Source organism: Odocoileus virginianus, unplaced genomic scaffold (assembly GCF_023699985.2).
Source record: "Odocoileus virginianus isolate 20LAN1187 ecotype Illinois unplaced genomic scaffold, Ovbor_1.2 Unplaced_Scaffold_1, whole genome shotgun sequence".
NCBI classification, from domain to species: domain Eukaryota; kingdom Metazoa; phylum Chordata; class Mammalia; order Artiodactyla; family Cervidae; genus Odocoileus; species Odocoileus virginianus.
The window spans coordinates 4,584,484-4,607,657 of NW_027224263.1; the positions used below are offsets into that span (position 1 = coordinate 4,584,484).

General features: G+C 39.3%; 1 protein-coding gene and 1 pseudogene across 2 annotated transcripts in view; one reads left to right on the plus strand and one right to left on the minus strand.

The window, feature by feature from the left end:
- Nucleotides 1-23,174, minus strand: part of DCX (doublecortin) — a 412,950-nt gene that overhangs the window by 203,313 nt on the left and 186,463 nt on the right. The gene's annotated exons all lie outside the window — the stretch shown is intronic.
- On the plus strand, nucleotides 6,608-7,665 carry LOC110143805 (small ribosomal subunit protein mS40 pseudogene; annotated as a pseudogene).

A 23,174-nucleotide genomic window follows, 5' to 3' on the forward strand; every position in this document is an offset into this window, starting at 1 on the left:
GAGAAGTTCTCCAATTCTTGGTCCAAAATCATCTGAAGTTGGTATGTTGAGGTTTGAAATAAGACATGGTGATCCTGGCCTTGAAATTTCAATGTTTCATACAATGTGTATGCCAAATTGCTTCAGTTGTGTCCAAGTCTGTGTGAACCTATGGACTGTAGCCGGCCAGGCTCCTCTGTCATGGGATTCTCCAGACAAGAATACTGGAGTGGGTTGCCATGCCTTCCTCCAGGGGATCTTCCCAACCCAAGGATCGAACCCGAGTCTCTTAGTTCTCCTGCATTGGCAGGCAGGTTCTTTACCACTAGCGTAAACTGGGAAGCCCATTTTCATACCACACAAGGGATGAATCTTATTATCTAGGTGGTTGCAACTGGATAATCCCTGGGACTTTGGAGAGTTTTCCATATGAATTTAACTCATTCTTCAATTCTCCCATTTCTCCTCCTTCCTTCCTACAGTCCTCAACTCTTTCTGTCTCCTAGCTTCTTCCACTTCACTTACCTCTTCTCTCAGTCATCTCTCCCTAAAGTAATAATCAAGCCTCAAGACCTATCAGCTTTCTCTGACTTGCAAATTTTGCATCTTCAGGGGTCAAATGAATGTCAATATATTTTCTCCTTTTGTAAGTTCCTGCTGGCCTGCAGAGATCAGGGTAGGCTGTCTCAGAGGTGAGCATTAGTCACAAAAGAGATGAGGTACACTGGTGACTTTCTACTCAAGTTTGTGGGCTTGTTCACCAAACCCCCAAAATGTCTGTGATTAAATAGACCCTTCTTTGATTTTGAGAAATTCACTTCTCCACTTGACATAACTAGGACTCTATTTCTTGTGAACAAGTACCCCTGCCTTATCCTGCTTAAAAAAATAGCCATCTCCTAGCCCAAAGTCTTTCATTCTTTTTTTAAATTAACTTTTATTGGAGTATAGTTGCTTTACAATGGTGTGTTAGTTTCTACTATACAACAAAGTGAATCAGCTGTATATACACATATATCCCCTCTTTTTTAAAAAATTTCTTTCCCATTTAAGTTACCCCAGAGCACTGAGTAGGGTTCCCTGACCCTTAGAGTAGGTTATTATTAGGTATCTATTTGGTATGTAGTATCAATAATGTATATATGTCAATCCCAATCTCCTAATTCATCCCACCCTACCTTTCCCCCCTTGGTGTCCATACATTTGTTCTCTTCATCTGTATCAGTATTTCACTCTTTTCCATCTTTCCTTTCTTCCTTCTTTCCTCCTTCTCTCCCTCCTTTTCTCTTTTCCTTTCTTTTTAGAAGCAGTGGAAAGGGGAGGATAGGAAGATAATTAAACTTAGCTTGTTATACATTTTATTTGTCCAAAGAAAAAGTCTCAACAAGGATAATCTCCATTACTGAAATACAATGCCACATATTTATTCAATGATTTCTATATGTCAGCAGTAACTATCATGATAGTGATTTGTTTCAACGGGCTAGTCGTATGAAATTTCTCCAGAACTGGACAGATCAAAGAACTTAAACTTTGATGCCAGAAGCCAGGATTTGCTACAGTGAATAAGTTTTTATACAAGGTGAATGGCATTTGACAGAGCCAAAAAATTTGGTTATTTTGGTAGCCAGCTAGAAAATTCTGCTCCCAGTGCTTTCTGCAACAGTCTTATCCAATCAACCAGTTTGGATTGATCACCTACTATGTTCCAGGCACTATATTAATCATTGTGGCTACTACAGTAAAAAGATGTTCATGTCTCATGGAGGAGGCAAATACATATACTACTAAATGCATTACAGTGTGTTGAGTGATGTAACCGAAGTATGAACAAGGTGATTTTGTGCAGAGGTTTGCAAACTGCTCACCAGTTTTTGTGAATGAAGTTATACTGGCATATAGACACACCCTTTCATTCACTTATTGTTTATAAATAATTTTGTGCTATACTGGCAGATGTGTTGCAATAGAGACCATGGTCTGCAAAGTCAAAAATATTTCCTACCTGGCCTTTAACAGAAAAACTTTATCAACTCCTGCCTTAGAGAAGCTAAATCTTTTTTGGGTAACCTGAAAAAGCATCAAAGAGATGTCATTTAAGCTGGAAGTTTTAGAATTAGTCTTACATTTTCAAGTGGACAAGAAAGGAAAGGAGATTATAGGCAGAAAGACCATAGGCAGAAGTTGAGCAGACACATGGAGGTACAAAAAAAGCAAAGCCCTTACTAAAATCCACTGAATTATATAGTGTATGAATTATATATATAGTGTATGAATATATACATTAAATAAAGTTATTTTTCTAATATTACCTTCTTGGGAACTGGTTCAGTGTGTGATAATGGAACACTCCTTTGAGTAGGACAATTCTACGCTGTACATTACAAGTTGTTTAATCCCTCCAGTTCCCATCCATAAATGCTAGTAGAGTCTTCCAGGCTCTATGACAACCACAATCACAAACATACTCCCAAACATCCCAATGTGGTTTGTGTATAGGGTATATGGAAGAAGCAGTAGGAAGTGGCAGGCTAGGAAGTTTACATGTTATCTAGCAGTCAGGCTGCCCCCACATCTATAGTTTATGGCCTTTCTGCAATACGCCAAGGTCAGTCTTGGGCAGGAGATAGTTTTCATAATTCCATCCCTGGCCATTCCCCATCCAGCTGAACGCTGACCATTTCATCAAGACATAAGTCAATTGAAGGGAACAAATCTGCTACAACCATACAGACAGCTGAAGTATGCAGCTCCATATTGAACAAACTGGGCCATTAAGCACACATTACCAGCGGGGAATCTGCCCTTAAAAAATTTCTATTAGAATGCTGATAAAACATTTTAAATAACCCAATAAATAAAAGGCAACTTAAGAATAATGTGAATGTATTTCTATGTTCCAAAGCCCCACAAGTTGAGCGAGATTTATTTCCATCATTGCTGTTAATCCTTGCAACTCTTTCCTTTTCCATATTTATTCAGCATGCATTTGAGGGAAGGCAGGAAGAGGCATTTTCAGGAGGGAATGGGTTAAGAGTGTTCAAATAATAGCATTTCAACATGCTAAGGGTATTGGGAGGTAGAAATAAAGATCTTTCTCTCCCCAGCTCTCAAGGTCAGCCAACCCTGAGCAGCAGTAATATTCCCTGGGCCTTGATGAGAAAGAAATATGGGGATTTTGAACAAAATGACAGGCACACTGTTATACTGGTGAGGTTGTGTGTCCATGTCCAAGAGCACTTAAGGACAAAGTTAATTTCCCCAGCATATTGAAGAGGGAGGATTAGTGAGGGTTTTAGCTGTTTCAGTTCTTAAGACCCTTTCGTGAATATGTTGCAGATTAGATTCCAATCAGCCTACCTTCTCTTTGTGCCTCCATCTCATTCACAAATTAAAACAACATTTTATGGGGTCCAGTTTACTTAAAATTGTTGTAATTATTGCTTCATTGATTGCAAACCAGGAACCACCCACTTCTTTTAAATACAGACAGCTGGGCCATCTGTTCCCTATGAATCATGTAAACAGAGAAGACTTGAGAGAAGGATTTAAACACTTTCCAACCTGGTTCTGCCTTATTTCAAAAATGCAATCAACTGTCCAGAGACTTAACAGATGCAATGCTTAATATCTGACCTGCCAACTTGATCATCTTGTATAACATAGGAAGTTCTAGTTAGAAAGTGAAGTCAAAGCCTCCAACCTAGTCACATTTGTTTGTCCTGTTCATTGAATTAAAGTATTTCTTTTATTATATGATATACACATAAACATGAAATAAAAATTTGAGCAGTTCAGAGTGGTACAAAATAAAAAGTAAAATGGCCCCTCCTCCTTGCTCCCAGACACATTCCTTCAGACCTTTGACTTTTCTGTGTTTGGGACTTTTGAGGTTAATTACATACTCTAGTTCTTTATTAACCGTAATCTGTATCTATTGAGGCTTCCCGTAAGGAAAGATGATGAATTTGGCTCCTTGGTCTTCCCTCTGAATGTAGCCAAGATCCGAGTTCATTAATTCTACCTCCCCTTCTCTTTCCCTTAAAATTGTTGTTATAATAGTCTTTAACTTCAGCTTTCTAATAAGTGAAATTTAATATTCAAATAATACACTTAAGCCTTGATTTTTTAATCCATCCAGTTGGTTTTTATTTTATAATTATATTTTAGTGCAATCAAACTTAGTATTTTCCTTTTCATGGTGTACACCTTTTGTCCTGTTGAAGAAATCGTTCTCTGCCACAAGGTCACAAAAATATTCTCCTATATTTTTTCTAAAGTTTTGTCTTTTATGCATTAGCCCCTAAACCTTCTGGAATATAGATAGTTTGAAGTAGAGTTATGATTTCAGTTTTTTCATATAGGTGATTATTTGTTGCAGCACTGTTTATTAAATAGTGCAAGCTGCCCCACTGTTTTGTAATGCTACTTCTGTTATATACCAGGTGTTCTAAAACACTTTCAATAATAGTGTTTGTTTGAGTCTGAGATCTCTAGTCTATCCCACTGGTCAATTTGTTTAAATTGAATTGTATACCTCGAATTGAGTTACATGCCTTTGTTGCCTCACCTTTAAACTGAGGATAGCAATATTTTGCTTTAACTACCTCAGAAAGTTGCTGAGAAATCAGGTGGAATAATGCAAGTAAAGATGCTTTGATGGAAGGAAATTGTGGAATCAAAACATACTAGCATCACTTAGTTAAACCCTTTATATTTACTGAAGTGGTAACCAGAATTAAGAACAGACAAATGATCTGCCCATAAGGAAAGTATGATTATTATGCTCCGGGACTGTGCTTCCTAATGCTTCAGCACAAAGCAAAGAGCATTGTATATGATCCTACTAAAAAAATCAAGTCCAACACTTAATCTACTAGGAGTGTCTGTTGGACCCTGTTCATGTTTTCCCAAAAATGTGATGTAATCTCTGAAGTTTAACATATCACTTCCGTAGAAGCCTACGCCTTACAGCCAATTTCAAGGTTGAATGGTGCAAGTGCAGTTTTGCATAGGCCACCTCTGATTTAGCAGAGATTGATATAGATCACAGTCACTTAACAACTGGCCTCTGTCCAGTTGGTACCTGTCACACAGCTATTATGTGCTAAAATATAAGGCACAGTTAGGTGATTTATATCCATGTTTTATAAAACAAGAACATCTATTTATAGAAACTGGCTCATCTGCAAATTGGCAGACACACCTGAACAAGAAAACAAAAGTTTGATGTCAACATTAAATGGCAATAAATATAATTAAAAACTTTCATTTTCATTGAGAGGAAAAAATATGTCAGTCAAACATTGAACTGGGCAGATAGGCTAAAAACAGGGAATAATTTTAGGATATGATAATGTAAGGTTATAATGCGTTATTTTTCACTTTTATTGTGAGACGTATTATTCACAAAAAAGAGATTAAACATACCTACAGTTTAAGGATTGATAATTTAAAAAAGTAACCACTCATGTATCTACCACGCAGGTTAAAATATAGTACATCACCAATACCTTAGAAGCCTTAGTATACTTTCTATAGCATTTCCTCACCCCCAGGAGTGACCATAATCCTGGATCTTATGCTACTTATTTCCTTGCTATTGTTTATAATTTTGACACCTATGTATGCTTCTCTTACAAATGCATTGCTTAATTTTGCCTTGTTTTGAAATTTACATTATTCTTGTAATTTTCCTCTTCATTAGCACAAGAATCAAACTGACTAAGCCTTAGATACATCTTCAGTTCAGTTCAGTCACTCAGTCGTGTCTGACTCTTCGCGACCCCATGAACCACAGCATGCCAGGCTTCCCTGTCCATCACCAACTCCCAGAGCTTGCTCAGACTCATGTCCATTGAGCCGGTGATGCCATCCAACCATCTCATCCTCTGTAGTCCCCTTCTCCTCCCACCTTCAATCTTTCCCAGCATCAGGGTCTTTTCAAATGAGTCAGTTCTTCACATCAGGTGGCCAAAGTATTGGAGTTTCAGCTTCAACATCAGTCCTTCCAATGAACACCCAGGACTGATCTCCTTTAGGATTGACTGCATCTCCTTGCAGTCCAAGGGACTCTCAAGAGTCTTCTCCAACACCACAGTTCAAAAGCATCAATTCTTCAGTGCTCAGCTTTCTTTATGGTCCAACTCTCACATCCATACATGACTACTGGAGAAACCATAGCTTTGACTATGCAGACCTTTGTTGGCAAAGTAATGTCTCTGCTTTTTAATATGCTGTCTAGGTTTGTCATAGCTTTTCTTCCAAGGAGCAAGCGTCTTTTAATTTCATGGCTGCAGCCACCATTTGCAGTGTTTTGATAGCCCTAAAAAAATAAAGTCTCTCACTGTTTCCATTGTTTCTCCATCTATTTGCCATGAAGTGATGGGACCAGATGCCATGATCTTAGTTTTCTGAATGTGAACTTCTTTTTCACTCTCCTCTTTCACTTTCATCAAGAAGCTATTTAGCTCCTCTTTGCTTTCTGCCATAAGGATGGTGTCATCTGCATATCTGGAGTTATTGATATTTCTCCCGGCAATCTTGATTCCAGCTTGTGCTTCATGCTTCATCCAGCCTGGCATTTCTCATGATGTATTCTGCATATAAGTTAAATAAGCAGGGCTTTGCGGGTACGTCAAGATGGCTGCCTCCGTATTGAACGTGTTGCTGAGGCGCCTTCCTAACATTTCGCCCTTCAGAGGTGCCAACGGAGTTCAGGTTCCCCTCCAGACTCTTTGCACCAAAGCCCCCCCTGAGGATGATTCTTTGCCCCCAATTCCTGCTTCCCCTTATGAGGATGAACCCTGGAAGTACCTGGACTCAGAAGAATACCAGAACCCCTATGGTTCTCGCCCTCTCTGGGCTGACTACCATCAAAACCACAAAGGTGGAATACTCCCACAGCGGACTCGAAAGATGTGTATTCGTGGTAATAAAGTTGCTGGGAACCCCTGCCCCATCTGCCGGGATCAGAAGCTGCATGTTGACTTTAGGAACGTGAAGCTCTTAAAACAGTTTGTCTGTGCCTACACGGGTATCATCTTCCATGCTCCATATACAGGGGTCTGTATGAAGCAACACAAGAAGTTGACCCAGGCTATCCAGAAAGCCAGGGATCATGGTCTCCTCAGTTACCACATTCCCCAGGTTGAACCCCGGGACCTTGACTTCAGTACCTCTCATGGAGCTGTGAGTGCTACTCCACCAGCCCCCACTCTGGTTTCTGGTGACCCCTGGTATCCATGGTACTGCTGGAAACAGCCACCAGAGAGAGAGCTGTCCCGCCTTCGCCGGCTCTACCAGGGCCATCTCCGAGAAGAAAGTGGCCCTCCACCTGAGTCAATGCCCAAGGTGCCACTCAGGGCCCCCACTGAAGCCACCTCCGCTGAGCAGGCGGGCCCCCAGAGTGCCCTGTAGGTGTAGACTGGGACGGGAACCAGCGTGTCTCCTACACAATACTTCATCCTGAAGAGTTGTGTCTACTTTGTGGCCAGTGGCAAGCTCAATCACCAGAGATGATTGTTGGTGAAAGGGATGAATACTCATGAGGCTGAGGGAGGGCAGTACAGATTTGTATGGGAAACCTCAGTCCCTGCTGTTGTAACTAGATGGGTTATACATTGTTACTATTTCAGACTTGTGCCAGCTGCATTTTCCCACAATAAAGCTGTATCCTGTCTCTGGGCTGAAAAAAAAAAAAGTTAAATAAGCAGGGTGACAATATACAGCCTTGATGTACTCCTTTCCTGATTTGGAACCAGTCTGTTGTTCCATGTCCAGTTCTAACTGTTGCTTCTTGACCTGCATACAGATTTCTCAGGAGGCAAGGTCAGGTGGTCTGGTATTCCCATCTCTTGAAGAATTTTCCACAGTTTGTTGTGATCTACACAGTCAAAGGCTTTGGCATAGTCAATAAAGCAAAAGTAGATGTTTTTCTGGAACTCTCTTGCTTTTTCAATGATCCAACAGATGTTGGCAATTTGATCTCTGGTTCCTCTGCCTTTTCTAAATCCAGCTTGAACATCTGGAAGTTCACAGTTCACATACTGTTGAAGCCTAGCTTGGAGAATTTTGAGCATTACTTTGCTAGTGTGTGAGATGAGTGCAATTGTGCAGTAGTTTGAAGATACACCTTAAACTTAAATAAATTCAACTGTATGATAGGAAAAGAAAAGAAGGAAAAAGAGCTAGCAGAAATAGAGAAAGAAGAATGATCATTTAAATAGTATTAGTTATTCTGTTTTCCATCTAGAGCTGTCAAATAAAATACAGGACACCAAGTGAAATTTGAATTTCAGACAAAAAACTAAATCTATAATATAATTACTACATAGAAGATACTTACACTATTGATTGTTTACCTAATATTCAAATTTAATGTGGCTTCTAGCTTCTATTTGTTTTATTTGCTAATTCTGGCAACCTGTCCCACATCTTTCAACGAGCCTGAATATAGAGGGAATGGGATATGGAAATATGACTCTTTCATTTCTTTTCAAAGATCATTTGACTTCTATAGTGTGATAATTTCACAACATTATGTGTAAATCCAGTGTTCAACTATAGGAATAGTAATGTGTTCTAGTGCTGGAGGCAAGAGTGTCTTGTTGGAAGATATGTGGGTCTAATATGGTACCTTCCCAGGGTATTTTTGAAGGTGATTTTGATTACAGAAAATTGTATCAAGAAGTGCATTCAGCTACTAATAACAGAGACTTAACTATAGCATTTTAAAAACAATAAATTACCACTCATATGAATATAGTCTAGAGATAGGACATACAAGGATGGCATAATGGCCTTAAATGTCATCAGGGACTCAGGCTCCTATCTATCTGCTCTACCATCCTTACTGCTGACTTGCATCTTTAAGGTTACTTCAAGGTCCAAAATGACTACTAGAGTTCCAGCTACTCCAGGCAGGAAATATGAGAGGTAGAAGACAATATGGGACTCACCAGCAGTCTGCCCAATCTTAAATAACTTTCCTGAAAGTCCTTCCTAATAAGGTCCACTTTAGGTCTCATTAACAGTTCCTAGTTGAAATGGAAGCTGAGAAATGTAATTTCTGATGAGCATATTACTATCCAGAAAAAAAATCTGTCACTAAGGAGAAAGGGGAAAGTGGATGTTGAATAGGAAATTAATAGTGTCAGTGATTTATTCCCTTATCTACTGAATTAAGAATCCAACTCCTGAGTGGCTTCCCTGGTGGCTCAGGCAGTAAAGAATCTGCCTGCAATGCAGGAGGCTGCCTGCAGTGCAGGAGGCTGCCTGCAATGCAGGAGACGTGGATTCGATCCCTGGGTCAGGAAGATCCCCTGGAGAAGGAAATGTTCAACCCACTCCAGTATTCTTGCCTGGTGAATTGCATGAACAGATGAGCTTGGTGGTCTATAATCCATGGGGTTGCAAAGAGGCAGACACAACTGGGCAACTAACAAGCATAAGACATAAACCACTGTGATTATTTTCATGGGAAACTGTCTAAAATCTCATCCATTACTTTTTTGATCATAAAGAATCAGTCAAATCATATTACCATGTTCAGAAAACAATTTATAAATCTGTCTATAAATTTAACATACATTTTAATCCAAAATATTACCACACTGCTATAAATAAGTAGCCTCTTCATTCAAATACTTTATTATTAATGCTCTATAATACTTATGTATTAATGGTTGGCACTAATGAATGCAGTCAGTCTTCCTAAAGAACACTTTCTCTTTATTGACAAACCTGACATTGATTTTTATACTAAGAATCCATGTTTAAAGGATCTTTCAAATAACCCAAGTGCAGGGAACATCGTAATGTTTCCTAAACTCTTTGTAAGGCGATCAGAGATACACTATTGGGCCATGCTTCTGGCCTGACATAGGTGTGTGTTGGATGCTACATTTATTTCCTTTGCTGCAGCAGCAACCTACCATGTACATTTTGTGATTTTCCAGAATCCTTGTTTTTTCTTTGGGCCATCATTTGATCCTTTTACCTTCTCTTGAAAGGTGTAGGAGGATGCAGTATAAACAAAAGACAAACACATTTTTCTTTTAAGATGTTAAAGAAAGAGTCAAGTAAGGAATTTTATATAATGAGATCAAATTTAATTTTAGGGTTATTTAAATATTCAACTTACTAGTGATTTCCTACATAATCAAGAGTTTGCCTGCATCCTAAGGTGCTTCAGTCATGTCCAACTCTGTGCAACCCTATGGACTGTAGCCCGCCAGTCTCCTCTGTCCATGGGATTCTCTAGGCAAGAATACTAGAGTGGGTTACCATGCCCTCCTCCAGGGAATCTTCCTGACCAGGGATCAAACCATTGTGTCTCTTATGTCTCCTGCATTGGCAGGCGGGTTCTTTACCACTAGCACCACCTGGGAAGCCTAATCAAGAGTTTATTCTATGGCAAAACCATACAGTGCTTCATAGGATACCTGCTGGCTCCCAAATCCTCAACTTTTCCAAGTGTAAGGGCCAGTCCTGGGGACAGAAGGTGTCTTAGTCAGCTGGCTGCTATAACAAAATATGACTTTTCATTGTATCCTCACATAGTGGAGATCAGAGACTGGAAGGAAAGTCTCTTGTGTTTCTTCTAATAAGGTCACTCACTAATCCCATAAGGTCTCCATACACATGATATAATTATCTCTCAAAGGCCCCACTTCCAAAAAACCATCTCACTGGAGGGTTAGGATTACAAAATATGAATTTAGGGGGGACACAAACATTCAGTCCATAACAGAAGGGCTGCCAACTACTCCATCACCTCTCCCATTAGCCTCCAAAACAAAGTCCAGGAATACAGTGGTAAGTTTCACTGAAGTTCAGTACTCAGCTCCCACTTCTGGACTCAGACTTACCAGCCATCATAGGTGGCTGCCCACACTATGTGCTTGGACTACACAGCTATATAAATAACTATTGTCAAAGGGAAAAAATTAAAATGACATTTCCTTTCATATATTTGTGTCTGATCATGGGATTCCTTCAGGCTCGAATATTCTAACTTGCATTTTCTTTATCAAATCTCAACTCATTTTTTCATAGCCTAGTCAGTGGCTAACTCTTCTGTGAAGGCTTGCCTAGTGTCCTCAGGCAGAACTAGCTCAACTTTCCTCTATACTTTCAAGTCACTTTACTTAGCACTGATAAGTCTGCCTAGTATACACTTCATTCTGCTTTGTATTAAACATACTGACATGTTTGTCTCTTTGACTAGATTGTAAACAATTTGTGGTCTAGGAGCAGATGTTAGTTCACCTTTGTTCATGACATGGACTCCCTCTCTCCCTATGGATTTTGGTTCAAAGTGGTCCTCATCCCATGATATTATTTGGAGGAAAGGTAAATAGTCATTCTTTTTTTATTCATCACTGATAAAGTATGCATTGTAACGAAGTCATGAAGTTCTCCCAAGACATAATTCACTATGAGCCAGTATTATATTTGCTGTGCTTAGTTGCTCAGTCTTGTCTGACTCTTTGTGGCCCCATGAACTGTAGCCCACCAGGCTCCTCTGTTCATGGGGATTCTCCAGGCAAGAATACCAGAGTAGTTTGCCATGCCTTCCTCTAGGGGATCTTCCCAACCTAGGAATCGAACCAAGGTCTCCTGCATTGCAGGCAGATTCTTTAACCAGCTGAGCTACCAGGGAAGCCTGGTATTATCTTTAACAAAAGACCTTTTAAAACTCTATTCCAACAAATGTTTATATTGCAAGAACAGCAAGCCCTCCTTAAGATACACCCCTAAAGTCCAACCTGCAGAAAGTATTATCGAAGTCTCCAGTTACTCTTGGGAAAACATGAACTAACAACCAATAAAATCTATGTGTATATTTATTATTTATTCCTTGACATCTATTCTTACTGTCTCCATAAAAGGAATTCTTTTTAATGTATGAAGCATAACTTTCCCCATCTTTACAGCCAGTTTTACAATCAATTTGTATCCCTCAGTGGCTCAGTGGTAAAGAAACTTCTGCCAGTGCATAGATGCAGGTTCTATACCTGGTTTGGAAAAATCCCTTGGAGAAGGAAATGGCAATATACTTCAATATTCTTGCCTGGGAAATCCCATGGACCAAGGAGCCTGGTGGGCTACAGTTGGTGGGTCTCAGAGAGTCACACAAGGCTGTATATTGTCACCCTGCTTATTTAACTTATACGCAGAGTACATCACGAGAAACGCTGGGCTGGAGGAAGTACAAGCTGGAATCAAGATTGCCGGGAGAAATATCAATAACCTCAGATATACAGATGACACCACCCTTATGGCAGAAAGCAAAGAAGAACTAAAGAGCCTCTTGATGAAAGTGAAACGAGGAGAGTGAAAAAGTTGACTTAAAGCTCAACATTCAGAAAACTAAGATCATGGCATCTGGTCCCATCACTTCATGACAAATAGATGGGAAAACAGTGTCAGACTTTATTTTTTGGGGTTCCAAAATCACTGCAGATGGTGATCGCAACCATGAAATTAAAAGATGTTTGCTTCTTGGAAGGAAAGTTATGACCAACCTAGATAGCATATTAAAAAGCATAGATATTACTTTGCCAAACAAAGGTCTTTCTAGTCAAGGCTATGGTTTTTCCAGTGGTCATGTATGGATGTGAGAGTTGACTATAAAGAAGGCTGAGCACTGAAGAATTGATGCTTTTGAACTGTGGTGTTGGAGAAGACTCTTGAGGGTCCCTTGGACTGCAAGGAGATCCAACCAGTCCATCCTAAAGGAGATCAGTCCTGGGTGTTCATTGGAAGGACTGATGTTGAAGCTGAAACTCCAATACTTTGGCCACCTCATGTGAAGAGTTGACTCACTTTGAAAAGACCCTGATGCTGGGAAAGATTGAGGGCAGGAGGAGAAGGGGATGACAGAGGATGAGATGGTTGGATGGCATCACTGACTTGATGGACATGGGTTTGGGTGAACTCTGGGAGTTGGTGATGGACAGGGAGGCCTGGTGTGCTGCGGTTCATGGGGTCGCAAAGAGTCGGACATGACTGAGCAACTGAACTGAACTGAGAGAGTCAGACATGCCTAAGTGACTGAGCATGAGCCTGGTAAAGTTAGATAAGTAGCTACATATTTCCAATATACACAGTTGTTGGGAGGGGCACTATGCTGATCTGGCTGTTATTCTGGTCTTGTAGAATCCAAGGGAGGAACGATCTTCTCAGTTATCAATTGGGTTTATTTCTTTCATTATTGCAGATATACCTGTGAAAATAGCAAACCTGTAAAATCAGCACTTTGGATCACAGTTTAGTCTACTTTCTGGGCCCAGTTGGGACTCCAGGAACATACATTTCAAAATGAATATCAGAGTATTTGCCCCTGCAGTCCTTGTGGCTGGATGGGGCAAGAGATTGGCCAAGGAGGTGCAATAATAAGAAAAAAGCTAGGTAGTCTCTCTGCTTCTTCAGTCAGGCTCCCAGACAGACTTCTGAATCCTCAGAATGATTCATACTCAATGACACTGTGTTCTGATAACTTAAATGTGGGAGGGTAGAAAGGGCTTCCCAGATGGCACTAGTGGTAAAGAACTCACCTGCCAATGCAGGAGACATAAGAGACGTGGGTTCAATCCCTGGGTCAGGAAGATCCCCTGGAGGAGGGCATGGCAACTCACTCTAGTATTCTTGCCTGGAGAATCCCCATGGACAGAGGAGCCTGGTGGGCCACAGTCCATGGGATCACAAAGAGTCAGACACAACTGAAGTGACTTAGCATGCAGGCAGGGTAGAAAGATCAGGGGATTTGAAATATGCTAAATTTGAGCCTAATTCCTGAACTTGAGATAAATCAATTAAATTTCTTGAAATACATACCATTTTTTAATGTAAAATGGAGTTAATGCCTACCACATAGGATTGGGTAATGTATAACTGAGATGATGTAGGGCTGAACACACAGGAAACATTCATTTAATAGTAGCTTTAATCTATGAGTTGTCAAAAAAAAGCTGCAGGGTAACACAGTCCCTATTGGGCATTTGGTATGTGCACAATATTTTGGGATTTTTGCATGTACTAACAGCCCACATTTTTTTCATAGTAACTATGGAATTCTAAATATGATGTATCAGGTTGACTTCCTCCCAAAAAGTCCCACAGTATTTGCTCATCCTCAGTCTGAAATCTGAAATTCCCTTTAGTTTCACTTATAGTTCATCTAAATTGCAAAGCCTCGAGAACAGCTCGATGTTTATGCAGTATTGTAAAAGGTCCCAAAAGCTGGTTTTGATAAAGAAAAGAAAAATTGATGAAGACACTAGGCCTTAGTGGATGGCTAACACCAAAGGGTAGTGATGGGTAAAGCCAGAAAAAGGTATGCTGTTAATATAATAAGCTTGGTGTATACATCAAGCAGAGAAGGCAATGGCACCCCACTCCAGTACTCTTGCCTGGAAAATCCCATGGACAGAGGAGCCTGGTAGGCTGCAGTCCACAGGGTCGCTAAGAGTCAGACACGACTGAGAGACTTCACTTTCACTTTTCACTTTCATGCATTGGAGAAGGAAATGGCAACCCACTCCAGTGTTCTTGCCTGGAGAATCCCAGGGACGGGGGAGCCTGGTGGGCTGCCATCTACGGGGTTGCACAGAGTCGGACACGACTGAAGTGACTTAGCAGCAGCAGCAGCAGCATACATCAAGACTCTTGGAGAAAAATACTAACACTTAACTATTGAATACTATGTACCAGGCATTGTTCTAAGCCCTTTACATGGAATGTTTTATGTAATACTTGCAATAACCCTCTGAGGCTGTTACCTTATTCTTCCCATTTTGCAGATGAAAATACTGAGGGTCTAAGAAATTAAGTGGGCTTCCCAGGTGGCTTAGTGGTACAGAATCCACCTGCCAATGCAGAAGAAGTGGGAATGATCCCTGGGTTGTGAAGATCCCCTGGAGAAGGAAATGGCAACCCACTCCAGTATTCTTGCCTGGAAAAATCCCATGGACAGAAGAGCCTGGTGGGCTACATACAGTCCATGGGGTTACAAAGAGTCAGACATGACTGAGTGAATGAGCACTGAGTGCACAAGAAGCTGAGTAATTTTACAAGGTTACTTACTTGCAGAGCCAGGATTTGGATGCAGTCTGGCTAGATCTTGAGTTGATCTATTATCTATGATTTTAAGCATCATATATGAGAGCAGCTGACATTTGGTAAATGTTGATGGTAAAATCTATGAGATGTAGTTCTAAGCACTTCACATGAATTATCTCATAATAATCCTCCAACAACCCTTGGGAGTGTCATTGTTAACTCCATTTGACAGAATAAGAGACTGTGATTCAGAGAGTTAAATTACTTGCCCAAGGTCATGTAGCATATGAATGACAAATAAGCCAAGATTCCAACCAAGCACTTTAATTCTGTGGCCTGCATTCTTTTATTTCCATTCAAGTATAGTTGCTTTACAATATTAGCTTCAGGTGTACATAGTGATTCAATATTTTTATAGATTATACTCCATTTAAAGTTATTATAAAATATTGGCTGTATTCCCTGTGCTGTACATTACATCCTTGAGTCTTTTTTTTTCCATTTATTTTTATTAGTTGGAGGCTAATTACTTTACAACATTGCAGTGGTTTTTGTCATACATTGAAATGAATTAGCCATGGATTTACATGTATTCCCCATCCCATCCTTGAGTCTTATTTTATATCTAGTGGCTTGTATCTCTTAACCTTCTATATCTTGCCCCTCCTCCCATCACTGTCCCCACTGGTAACCACTTGTTTGTTCTCTATACCTGTCAGTCTGTTTCTGTCTTGTCATATTCACTCGTTTCTTTTATTATTTAGATTTGTGTCCTGCATGCTTAACAGGCTACATTATACTGCCTCTCCAGGGAAAACAGGTATGACTTACCCCATCTAACAGATGAGAAACAGGTGTCCTGTGGCTGAGGTCGCATAGCCCCTAAGCAGAAACAGATCCTAAAGGCAGGGTCTCAGAATCTTTGCTTTAACCAGGGCATCTGACAACTTCCTGTAGAGACTGTTCTACAGCTTGGGATTTACAGTTTGCAAGGCCTTTCACAGTTTTGCCTCTGTTAGATAGGCAGCTCAAAGGCAGTTTCTCAGGCTTTGGTTATTCCACAACAGCTTGGTGGATTAGTTGCTGTTCTTTTTTGGTGTTCTAAAGCTGAGAATTCCTAAAGGGTTGATCTAAGAAGATTATAAAGAATAGCCCTAGAATGTTCTTTCATAACACTCTGCCTCTCCATCGTTAGGCCTTACAGGAAATACATTGGCAATTATCACAGGAAAACCAATCATTCGGCCAGCACTACCTAACAAATTGCTTTGAAACTATTTTAGAAGTGACAGATGAGTGCCAGGTCCTGGAAGGCACATGTTCTTGCTTCCCTAATTGCTGCCTGACCAAAAAGCATAAGGCAAATAATATTGAGACTCTTATCTCCAAAGTGCACTACTTCTGATGGCAGAAGAAGCTGTACATGTACCTATTAAACAGGCCTACTGAAACCTTGTTTGCTCAATATTAATTAAGAGATGCTAATATAATCCAGCATCTGCGAACAAGGCAAGAAGACATCTGTAGATTATCAGGACAAGTATTCATATTTTTATAAACTTTTAGTAGCTTAAGTAGCTCAAAGTACTTTTATAAACACTGAAATTCAACCATCTAATGCCTCTAGGATATGAGAAAAAGGTTAATGTTTAGGTCTTCCTATTTGGAATAAAAATATCAAGATGAAAAGCTATTAAACAAGACAGGTTTCCAGATTCTTAATTTGCTGCTACATCCTTAAGCTAATGGCTCTACATAGCAGTACTCATTCTAGGCAAAAACATAAACATGATATTTGGTTTTGGGTCTTGCTGCATTTTCCTTTATCCATTCAGCAATCTTCATATCATTTTTGTGATTCTCTCTTCCCTCACTCAAATGGCCTAATGCTAAAAGATTTTTATTCTGGTTTCTAAAGTGGATCAGAGCCATACTCTATGACTTGCTCTCCACATTCCCCACTTGAAAAATTACCCAAGTTCCATTCCAATAGGACTTTCTACAAAGTGTAATTTATAAAAGCAACCAGATGACCTCAAAATCCCAGTTCTGGGAAAGTACGTGGAACAAACAAAAGTGCTAGTAGGTAAGACTAGATGTAGGAAGATAAAAGAGTGAGGTAAACAACTGTCCCAGTTTGCCCATTGCTGAGGAGTTTCCTGGGACATGGGACTTCAGTGCTAAACCCAGAAAAGTTCCAGGTGAACTGAAACAAATCATTTACCTAAGGCATATTGTTTATAGTAAGCAAACAATTAAAAAAAAGAACAAATGTTCATCAGTAGAGTAACGGTTGAGTAAATTAAGGGATGTCATTTTGTAGAGTGTTACCTAGTTATTGAAAAAATGAGGCAAATCTCATGTATGGAATAGAAAATATTACTACAACGAATTGTTAAATTCAAAATCAAAGTATACAATAAAGTGTCAAATATAATACCATTTTTGTTAAAGTTTTTCTTCTTAAAAAGGCAGTGGAAGTAGAAAAGTGACATGATCAGATTTGCCTATTAGATCTAATCCTAAACATGAAAATAACTTGGCATTTAAAAATCCAATTTTGTATTGGATAACACAAGGATGATCCACACATTTGGAAAGATCATTAGAACAATTATTAATAGTTATTATTCCTCAGGCTTATGAATTTTGAAAAATGTATCCTAAATACATGAAAAAAAATAGAGCAATCTAGAATAACTTGGGATTCCCTCATGGATCAGTCAGTAAAGAATCTGCCTACAATGCAGGAGACCTGGGTTCAGTTCCCTGGGTCGGGAAGATCCCCTGGAGAAGGAAATGGCAATCCACTCCAGTATTCTTGCCTGAGAAATTTCATAGACAGAGGAAACTGACGGGCTACAGTCCATGGGGGTCACAAGACTTGGACACTATTGAGTGACCAGAATAATGGAGAATAACAGTGTCATACCAGAAAAGACGAATGTTCAAAAAAATGAATAGAAAAACAAAAGAATAATAGAATGAAAGCAAACAGGCATTATTCTCAATTTTTAAGTGGCCTAAAAAAAAAGCCAAATGCAATTGCTAGTGATGGAAGTAGAGAGAACGAGTAAAAACTTGTAAGATAATGCTTAGCTAGGAAATAAAAATGTTTAATAAATAAAGTTTAGAGCTGTTTGAGTTTCATGGTAGTGCAGATCTTTGATATGAACAGATTCACTATATGACATATATGAAAATAAATAAAAGTAGTTAGAAAACTGTTTTAGTGAGTAGATACAGTCACTGCAAAAATTGTGTTTTGTGAGTGAAATATGTTATAGAGGTATGCAAGACGTTGGGGAGTTGTCAGTGTCTCAGGACTTCTTTCTTTTGTATGTCAAAGGTAATCTATATACAGAAAGAAATAAGAATAAAAATTAACTATAGTACACCAAATGGGTAATGATGATTTTTATTGATTGATACGAATACAAAATATTTTAACTTTTTCTTAATACTCTTCTGTTTTCCAACTGTATCTACAAATGAAATGCAGTCCTTTTATAATCAGAAACAAAAAAAACATTAGTTATTAGCTTCTACTCATCACTGGGGTGCTTCCCTCATAGCTCAGTTGGTAAAGAATCTGTCTGCAATGCAGGAGACTGGGGTTCGATTCCTGGGTAGGGAAGATCCCCTGGAGAAGGAAATGGCAACCCACTCCAGTATTCTTGCCTAGAGAATCCCACGGACAGAGGAGCCTGGCAGGCTATAGTCCATGGGGTCGCAAGAGTCAGACACGACTTAGCGACTAAATCACGATCCATCAGTGGAAAAGGATTTCCACTATGTGGAAAAGGATTGTGTCAATGCAATGTTGGTGAGAGTGTAATGTAGAGGAACAAAACTTGCCACCCTAAAATGTCTCTTCAGGCTGTAGATTATTTCAAGATGAAAACAAGCAGGGCCCAAAAGACTCAGGAAGAACCTTAGACCTTCCTCCTAACTGCCTAAAGAATGTAGAGAAAACCAATTCCAAGATGTGAGATATTATTAATACAATAGATAACTACAGTAAAACTACATGGGCTAGACAGGGAGGGACCTGGAAAAGTCTGTTAAAATTCCTCTCTGGGTCTCATTGTTTTTGTTGTTGTTGTTGTTTAGTAGACTTTTTGTGACCATTGTTTCTGTGATGGAGTAGCCATCATAGTCAACAAGAGTCTGAAATGCAGTACTTGGATGCAATCTCAAAAATGACAGAATGATCTCTGCTCGTTTTCAAGGCAAACCATTCAATATCACTGTAATCCAAATCTATGCTCCTGACCAGTAATGCTGAAGAAGTTGAAGTTGAACGGTTCTATGAAGACCTACAAGACCTTCTAGAACTAACACCCAAAAAAGATGTCCTTTTCATTATAGGGGACTGGAATGCAAAAGTAGGAAGTCAAGAAATACTTGGAGTAACAGGCAAATTTGGCCTTGGAGTACAGAATGAAGCAGGGCAAAGGCTAATAGAGTTCTGCCAAGAGAACACGATTGTCATTGTTTCTGTATGGCCCAGCAAACATTTGTTTACCAAACATTTGCTTTTTAATCTCCATGTCAATTGCCTTTCTCCCCTTTGAAGTCCTAAACCACTACCCCCAACATCCTCTTTTGTTTTTAGCTGAAGATGGTATAAAGGTGAGGGTTTCAGCCTTTTTGGAAAGTTACTCAGTTCTCCTGGGTCTCTTCCATATATACATGTTATTAAACTTTTCTTCAATTTTTTCCTGTTGATCTGTCTCATGTTAATTTCATTCCTAGATCAGCCAGAAGAAACTGAAATGTAGAGGACAATTTTTTTCCTTCTTGACAGTAAATAGGTGACCCCTTTTTAGAAGGCAATTAGCTGTATCAATAAAATGTTTTAGCCTGAAAATCTTTAATCTAGCAATTTCACTTTTCTGTGTGGATATCTGTACATATAAGGATAATTATTGCAGTGTTATAACAGCAGAACTTTGAACAAACCACTATTCATCAATGGGTTATTGGTTAAATAATGTAAGCTATGTACCATTGGAAGGACAGATGCTGAAGCTGAAACTCTACTTTGGACACCTGATGCAGAGAGCCAACTCATTAGAAAAGACCCTGATGCTAGCAAGATTGAGGGCAAAAGAAGGGGGCGACAGAGAATGAGATAGCTGGAGTACATCACCACTGATCACCAACTCAATGGACTTGAGTTTGAGCAAACTCTGGGAGATAGTGAAGGACAGAGAAGCCTGGTGTGCTGCAGTCCACGGGGTCACAAAGAGCCAGACACAACTTAGTGACTGAACAACAACAACAAAAACATATTAAGGACTAAAGGGAAGACAATTAAAAGAACAAGTAAATAATGACATGGAAGGCTGTCTGTAGTATGTGGTTGAATGAAAACAAATTGCAGAAAAATGTATTTGTAACCTTATTCCTTATACATGTACATGTACACAAACATACACAAACATATTTGCATGAGCATAGAAAAAGTCTTGCCTGGAGAATCCCAGGGACAGGGGAGCCTGGTGGGCTGCTGTCTATGGGATCGCACAGAGTCAGACACAACTGAAGCGATTTAGCAGCAGCAGCAGCAGCAGCAGAAAAAGTCTAGAGATATAGAAATGAAACCGTTCTGTTAAAACAGTGGTTACAAGTGGGCTTTATCCCAGGAATGCAAGGATTCTTTAATATCCACAAATCAATCAATGTAATACACCACATTAACAAATTGAAAGATAAAAACCATATGATTATCTCAATAGATGCAGAAAAAGCCTTTGACAAAATTGCAACATCCATTTATGATAAAAACTCTCCAGAAAGCAGGAATAGAAGGAACATACCTCAACATAATAAAAGCTATATATGACAAACCCACAGCAAACATTATCCTCAATGGTGAAAAATTGAAAGCATTTCCCCTAAAATCAGGAACAAGACAAGGGTGTCCACTCTCACCACTACTATTCAACATAGTTTTGGAAGTGTTGGCCACAGCAATCAGAGCAGAAAAAGAAATAAAAGGAATCCAGATAGGAAAAGAAGAAGTAAAACTCTCACTGTTTGCAGACAACATGATCCTCTACATAGAAAACCCTAAAGACTCTACCAGAAAATTACTACAGCTAATCAATGAATACAGTAATGTCACAGGATATAAAATTAACACACAGAAATCCCTTGCATTCCTATACACTAACAATGAGAAAACAGAAAGAGAAATTAAGGGAACAATTCCATTCACCACTGCAACAAAAAGAATAAAATACTTAGGAGTATATCTACCTAAAGAAACAAAAGACCTATATGTAGAAAACTATAAAACACTGATGAAAGAAATCAAAGAGGACACAAATAGATGGAGAAATATACCGTGTTCATGGATTGGAAGAATCAGTATTGTGAAAATGGCTACACTACACAAAGCAATCTATATATTCAATGCAATCCCTATCAAGCTACCAAGGGTATTTTTCACAGAACTAGAACAAATGATTTCACAATTTGTATGGAAATACAAAAACCTCGAATAGCCAAAGCAATCCTGAGAAAGAAGAATGGAACTGGAGGAATCAATCTGCCTGACTTCAGGCTCTACTACAAAGCCACAGTCATCAAGACAGTATGGTACTGGTACAAAGAGAGAAATATAGATCAATGGAACAGAATAGAAAGCCCAGAGATAAATCCACGAACCTATGGACACCTTATCTTTGACAAAGGAGGCAAGGATATACAATGGAAAAAAGACAACCTCTTTAGCAAGTGGTGCTGGGAAAACTGGTCAACTCACTTGTAAAATAATGAAACTAGAACACTTTTGAACACCATACACAAAAATAAACTCAAAATGGATTAAAGATCTAAATGTAAGACCAGAAAATATAAAACTCCTAGAGGAGAACATAGGCAAAACACTCTCCGACATAAGTCACAGCAGGATCCTCTATGACCCACCTCCCAGAATATTGGAAATAAAAGCAAAAATTAACAAATGAGACCTAATGAAACTTAAAAGTTTTTGCACAACAAAGGAAACTGTAAGCAAGGTGAAAAGACAGCCCTCAGATTGGGAGAAAATAGCAAATGAGAAACAGACAAAGGATTAATCTAAAAAATATACAAGCAACTCCTGCAGCTCAATTCCAGAAAAATAAATGACCCAATCAAAAAATGGGCCAAAGAACTCAACAGACATTTCTCCAAAGAAGACATACAGATGGCTAACAAACACATGAAAAGATGCTCAACATCACTCATTATCAGAGAAATGCAGATCAAAACCACAATGAGGTACCATTACACGCCAGTCAGGATGGCTGCTATCCAAAAGTCTACAAGTAATAAATGCTGGAGAGGGTGTGGAGAAAAGGGAACCCTCTTACACTGTTGGTGGGAATGCAAACTAGTACAGCTACTATGGAGAACAGTGTGGAGATTTCTTAAAAAACTGGAAATAGAACTGCCATATGACCCAGCAATCCCACTCCTGGGCATACACACCAAGGAAACTAGATCTGAAAGAGACACGTGCGCTGCAATGTTCATCACAGCCCTGTTTATAATAGCCAGGACATGGAAGCAACCTAGATGCCCATCAGCAGACAAATGGATAAGGAAGCTGTGGTACATATACACCATGGAATATTACTCAGCCATTAAAAAGAATTCATTTGAATCAGTTCTAATGAGATGGATGAAACTGGAGCCCATTATACAGAGTGAAGTAAGCCAGAAAGATAAAGACCAATACAGTATACTAATGCATATATATGGAATTTAAAAAGATGGTAATGATAACCCTATATGCAAAACAGAAAAAGAGACACAGATGTACAGAACAGACTTTGGGACTCTGTGGGAGAAGGCGAGGGTGGGATGTTCTGAGAGAATAGCACTGAAACAAGTATACTATCAAGGGTGAAACAGATCACCAGCCCAGGTTGGATGCATGAGACAAGTGCTCAGGGCTGGTGCACTGGGAAGGTGCATCCCAGAAGGATGGGATGGGGAGGGAGGCGGGAGGGGGTATCAGGATGGGGAACACATGTAAATCCATGGCTGATTCATGTCAATGTATGGCAAAAACCACTACAATATTTTAAAGTAATTAGCTTTCAACTAATAAAAATAAATGAAAATAAAAT